The sequence below is a fragment of the Rhinopithecus bieti genome, unplaced genomic scaffold, assembly GCF_001698545.2.
Source record: "Rhinopithecus bieti isolate Rb0 unplaced genomic scaffold, ASM169854v2 scaffold_19, whole genome shotgun sequence".
NCBI lineage: Eukaryota > Metazoa > Chordata > Mammalia > Primates > Cercopithecidae > Rhinopithecus > Rhinopithecus bieti.
The window spans coordinates 4,889,998-4,896,811 of record NW_016803360.1 but is presented as its reverse complement, the minus strand read 5'-3'; positions in this window follow the sequence as shown (position 1 = coordinate 4,896,811).

Sequence of the window (6,814 nt, the reverse complement as noted above, 5' to 3'; positions counted from 1 at the left end):
GGTTTGCCAGTATTTTATTGAGGATTTTTACATCGATGTTCATCAGGGATATTGGTCTAAAATTCTCTTTTTTTGTTGTGTCTCTGCCAGGCTTTGGTATCAGGATGATGCTGGCCTCATAAAATGAGTTAGGGAGGATTCCCTCTTTTTCTATTGATTGGAATAGTTTCAGAATGAATGGTATCAGCTCCTCTTTGTACCTCTGGTAGAATTCACCTGTGAATCCATCTGGTCCTGGACTTTTCTTGTTTGGTAGGCTGTTAATTATTGCCTCAATTTCAGAGCCTGTTATTGGTCTATTCAGGGATTCAACATTTTCTTGGTTTAGTCTTGGGAGGGTGTATGTGTCTAGGAATTTATCCATTTCTTCTAGATTTTCTAGTTGATTTGCATAGAGGCGTTTATGGTATTCTCTGATGGTAGTTTGTATTTCTGTGGGATTGGTAGTGGTATCACCTTTATCATTTTTTATTGCATCTATTTGATTCTTCTCTCTTTTCTTCTTTATTAGTCTTGCTAGCGGTCTATCAATTGTGTGGATCTTTTCAAAAAACCAGCTCCTGGATTCATTGATTTTTTGAAGGATTTTTTGTGTCTCTATCTCCTTCAGTTCTGCTCTGATCTGTCCTAAATATATATGCACCCAAATGCAGGAGCACCCAGATTCATAAAGCAAGTCCTTAGAGACCTACAAAGAGACTTGCACTACCACACAATAATAGTGGGAGACTTTAACACCCCACTGTCAACATTAGACAGATCAATGAGACAAAGTTAACAAGGATATCCAGGAATTGAACTCAGCTCCACACTAAGCAGACCTAATAGACATCTACAGAACTCTCCACCCCAAATCAACAGAATATACATTCTTCTCAGCACCACATCACACTTACTCCAATATTGACCACATAGTTGGAAGTAAAGCACTCCTCAGCAACTGTAAAAAAACAGAAATTATAACAAGCTGTCTCTCAGACCACAGTGCAATCAAACTATAACTCAGGATTAAGAAACTCACCCAAAACCTCTTAACTACATGGAGACTGAACAACCTGCTCCTGAATGACTACTGGGTAAATAACAAAATGAAGGCAGAAATAAAGATGTTCTTAGAAACCAATGAGAACAAAGACACAACATAGCAGAATCTCTGGGACACATTTAAAGCAGTGTGTAGAGGGAAATTTATAGCACTAAATGCCCACAAGAGAAAGCAGGAAAGATCTAAAACTGACACCCTAACATCACAATTAGAAGAACTAGAGAAGCAAGAGCAAACTCATTCAGAAGCTTGCAGAAGGCAAGAAATAACTAAGGTTTACCCAGTTTCTACCACTTAGGCTTGACTCCACTGTGTATCATTTTAGTCATTTTCTTCCTACTGACTAAGAGGACCTTGACATTCCCCTCATTTTGACTACTTTTTAGGGAGGTTTCTTCTTGACTCTAGGCCTCTGAGCTACCTATTCTTCATGAATTTACATTTAAAAAATTGTAATTTGTAATTTAAAATTCTTTCTGTGCCCCTTTGAGATGGAAATTTTTTGAAATGCATCTTGCCAGTTTTACAACCCAGGAGTAGAATTTCTCAAGGAGGTGGGCATCCTTTTTTTGAAATGTAATCATCAAGGAACATAGCACCTTTACCTCCCAGTCTCTGTGGGAGAGAAGGAGGCTAATTTCAGTGGGTGCCTTGCTCCAAGTTGTAGATCTATCTTTTTTTATGAAGATAAAATTTACTTTTCCTTTTGGTACATTCAATTAGCAAATACAGTTAGCCTAAGATCTCCCCTGTCTCGGTGGAGTTAAGTTCACACTGAGTTCTGGTCCTTCTGCCTTATTGCAAGAGCCTTGAATAACGTCTCTACTACCTGTTCAACGGTGGTGTACTTTTGCTTCAATGCAGTCAGTGTATTGATCCTCCTTACCTTCTGCTTTTCCAGCTCCACATCTCATATCGAATCAATATTAACTTTTCTACTATTAATTACATCACAACCGCTGTGTATGACTATAGGAAATCAGATAATGATGTGAATTATTATTCGTGCAAATAGTGGACTCACTTCTCTCATTTGCATGGAATTTCACCACTCTCCTTAGCCCAATTATCTGTCAGCTGTGCTAATCCTAGATACTTCTACTGAAGGGGTAGTGGAACTTTATGAATTTGGTAACTTATATTTTAAATCAATTTCATTTGTTTCTTCCTATATATTGTTGTCATATGATCTCAAAAAATGACTATAATATTCCTCCATTAAGACTTTTAAATGATTCTCATTGCCTTTAGAGTAATTTTAATTTAGAAAAAACATTATATTGTTCACCCTTGCCTATATATCGCAAGTTTTACCTTTCATCATGCCCTACAGTATAGTCTGTGCTATAACCATAGTGAATTGGTTTATAACATATTAATATCTCAGAGTGTTTTATATTTCCCAACTTTTACTGACACAGTTCCATTTCCTCATGCATACATTCATTTCTTCAGCTGCCTTTATTAAATATGCATTGTAGGCCTGTCCACCAACTTTCCTTCTTACATCTATTTGTTCCTGATAACACTGTCTCCTTTTCAAGATTCAGCTTAGTGTCTATTTAATAAAGCATTTTTAACCTTTCCTATTGGGTAAAGTTAGCCTCCTTTTCTATTTTTCCTGACTCTGTTACATTCTTCTATCATGGAACATGTAGCACTTTTGGAACTTGTTTATGTATTTCATGACTAAAGAACTAGAACCTATTTTTGGTAGGTAGAGGAACAAAATTGCCCATTTTGGCTGAATTTGAGTGGTTTTTCTCTTTTGAATTAAATCCATTAATTTATAGGTCTCTACCTATTGCTTTAGTGCCACATACACAACATCTCTGACACGTAATGCTCTTGTAGGCTTGGTTTCGACGCTTTGTTAGTGACCTTATTGACTGGTCTGTCCCTTAGACAAAGACATGATACATACACCTCATAAGATGGTCTGTTGAAAAAAGTCCTTGAGCCTGTTTAGTTTTTGGGAAAAAAAATCACTTTATAAAAATAATTATGGAAGCATCTTGTCTAACGATAGCTCTCAGTGCATGAATCATTCTGAATAAACAAGTTTTATCAGTAGCTAAATATTTTAAATATTCTGACTATAAACTATTATTTTATTTTATCTTACTTTATTTTATTCCATTTGTTATTTTTATGTCTTGAGATGGAGTCCTGCTATGTTGCCCAGGCTGGTCTTGAAATCCTAGGCTCAAGTAATCTGCCTGCCTCAGCATCCCAGAGTGCTGGGATTATAGGCATGAGATACTGTGCCAGCCTAAAAATATTCTGGTCAAAGAAAATATTTTAGATATTTATTATATGTGCCATTGATTTTTAATTAGAATATATGAAATATAATTTTATTCCTTTTGATATCTTGTTTCTCATATGGGGTCATCAGTTGAACAGCCTGTGATACAAAGTTAGGGTGCTGTCAGGAGCAACTCAGTATGTCACAACTGTGAGCCTGCTGGCTGCTGTCTGTATTTCTGTTATAGACCTTCTCTATTATGTATTGCTTCTTGGAAGTCTGAAAATCATACACTTTAACTTGTAAAAGTTTTATGTAAAACAATAGCAAGAATATACTAAGTCTAGGCCTGAGGAGCCTGTTTTCAAAAAGACATAGCACTTTTACCAATAGAATCTGTTATGATGTGTTTGCCTGGTCAAAGTTAAAATTGAAAAATAAAACAAGGCAAAACCTTATCTTATTAGTTTAGATTCCAGATGGTTTTGTTTCCTGGGAGTTGAGCACTAGATAGACAAATTTTATTGATGGGCTCTGATATTTAGATATTAACAACAAATTTTTTTTATTATATAAATGTTTCATTACAGCTAATCAAGATTAGAAACCCTTTCAAGGCATTTTGAATCAAACCAGGTACATTGTATGTTTATATTAGAGAATAGTTATTATGCATGCAATTTGGGATGATCATAAAGAAATATTTTTTTAAAAGCCTCTTGCACTTAATCACCCCTCAGCTTGTTAATTAAATGAAATTAAAAGCTGAACCTCAGTTTCCTTATTTCACATGGGTCTTGTCAAACTTGACTGTGGCTAATTAGATATGTTTTTAAAAAGTGCAGTTTTGTCTCAATAAAACTGTGTTAGCTTGCAAAGTTGGATATTCTATACAACCATGACTTCTTATTGACTGTAATATATTCAACATATCTAGTTTGGTGGAAACGATGGTGTAGTGAGGAGGGTGGTAAACTCCATCTATTCCAAAATGTAAAATAAGCATACAAGAGAATTGTTTGTTTTCTGACACTTCATGAATTTATTGTGTAAAATGGTAAGAAGGAAATCCAACAACCAGCATTTTTTTTAGGGACACAGTTACATAATTAGGTGGTTTTCTGAGAACACATATTTGGGTAAGGTGAGAGTGATATGGAAGTTGGTGGCTTGGAGATGTTCTGCAGAAGCTTCTATAGATAGATAGGTTCTGTGCATGTCATGAACACACCTAAATTGGAGGAGTGCACTTGAAAAAAAGGATATTCCTACATGAAGATCTTAATTGACAGGAGTCCCTAGACATAAGCAAACTTTTGACTTGATATTGCTGGAGAAAATAGAATATTTGAATTTAAAAATTAAGTGTGAATTCATAGGAGGATGGGATCAAAATGGAAGTGAGAACCACTCATCTCTGTCATCTTTCTAATCCGAACACTAGAAATGACAGATCATATTGGTATGATCACACACACACAAACACACACACACACTGTCATAAGAATGAAGTTATAGCTATAAGTACCATTATTGGAAAACAATTATACGATCAATGGAACTTCTCTTAAGAAATCTCATACTCAAACAAATTTACAAGAGAAAAACAGCCCCATCAAAAAGTGGGCAAAGGATATGAACAGACACTTCTCGAAAGAAGACATTTATGCAGCCGACAAACATAGGAAAAAATACTCATCATCACTGGTCATTAGAGAAATACAAATTAAAACCACAATAAGATGCCATCTCATGCCAGTTAGAATGGCAATCATTAACAAGTCAGGAAACAACAGATGCTGGAGAGGATGTGGAGAAATAGCAACACTTTTACACTGTTGGTGGGACTGTAAACTAGTTCAACCATTGTGGAAGACAGTGTGGTGATTCCTCAAGGATTTAGAACTAGAAATACCATTTGATCCAGCCATCCCATTACTGGGTATATACCCAAAGATTATAAATCATGCTGCTATAAAGCATGATTATAAATCATGCTGCTATACATGCACACGTATGTTTGTTGTGGGTACTATTCACAATAGCAAAGACTTGTAACCAATCCAAATGTCCATCAAAGATAGACTGGATAAAGAAAATGTGGCACATATACACCATGGAATACTGTGCAGCTATAAAAAAGGATCAGTTCATGTCCTTTGCAGGGACATGGCTGAAGCTGGAAACCATCATTCTCAGCAAACTATCACAAGAACAAAAAACCAAACACCACACATTCTCACTCATAAGTGGGAGCTGAATAATGAGAATACATGGACACAAGGAGGGGAACATCACACACCAGGGCCTGTTGGGGGATAGGGAGCTAGGGAAGGGATAGCATTAGGAGAAATACCTAATGTAGAAGACGGGTTAATGGGTGCAGCAAACCACCATGGCACATGTGTCCCTTTGTTACAAACCTGCACTTTCTGCACATGTACCCCAGAACTTAAAATATGAAAAACAAAAAGAAACCTCATACTCATAAGCTGTCACTCTCCATTTTCCCCCATTCCCTGCACCACCTCCAGACTTAAGCAATCACTAATCTACTTTCTGTCTCCAATTAGCCTACTCTGAACATTTCACTTAATCTCTAAACTATTTTTGCAACCCTTTTGGAAATTTAAAATTATCTCAAAATAAAAAGCTGTATTTACTTTTCTATTCTTTTAGAAATATATTTTGTGAATAATTTGTTCTTGTGTATAACAGAATATTAAAATGTTACATAACTAATGTAAAAATAGAATAGTTTGCATGTGATATTTTTTGACTCAGGAGCCAGCATCTTAAATATCATACTGTATTGTCACACAATGCACAAGTCTTAACTTATTTCTTTCTACATCTGCTTCTGTGTATAACAGAGTTTCTGGTCTATATTAGGTACTTAATAAATTTTTGTTGAATGAATACCAACATATATGTATGTATAGATAAATGAATATGTGAATGAATCATTTCACATTATATAAGCACAAAATTGGTTTAATTAAGTAAACTTTCAAAATCAGTTCATTTTAGGAATTTTAAAATAATTTTAGCATCATTCATTCTTTATATTATTTGCAATCAGAACATTTTAAATTTTAATCCTGACTCTGCTCTTTACTAACTTTTTTGATGAAATGATCTAATCTTATAGGTAAGCCTCACTTAATTTACCTAAAAGTGACAATGATAATATATTCCTACACCAACTCATGTCATTGTTGTACGGATTTTGTGAAATGATGTACTTTTCAAAGATTCATATAGGAAATTATTATAATATATGAAGAGCTGTAACTTGGGAGATCTATTTTCATATGATGATAAGAACTATTTTCTGACACCGTTAATGCATTCCTATGTGAATCCGCTCAGAGTATGCAACAGTAATAAATAGTTAAGTTTCCTTGAGTAATATAAAACCATTCTCAGACTTATCTGGCTGGTCCAGATGGATCTTAAAGAAGATTCTTTCCAAAGAAGAGTTTTCATTTACACATGTGAGTTCCCATTGATGTCAAAGC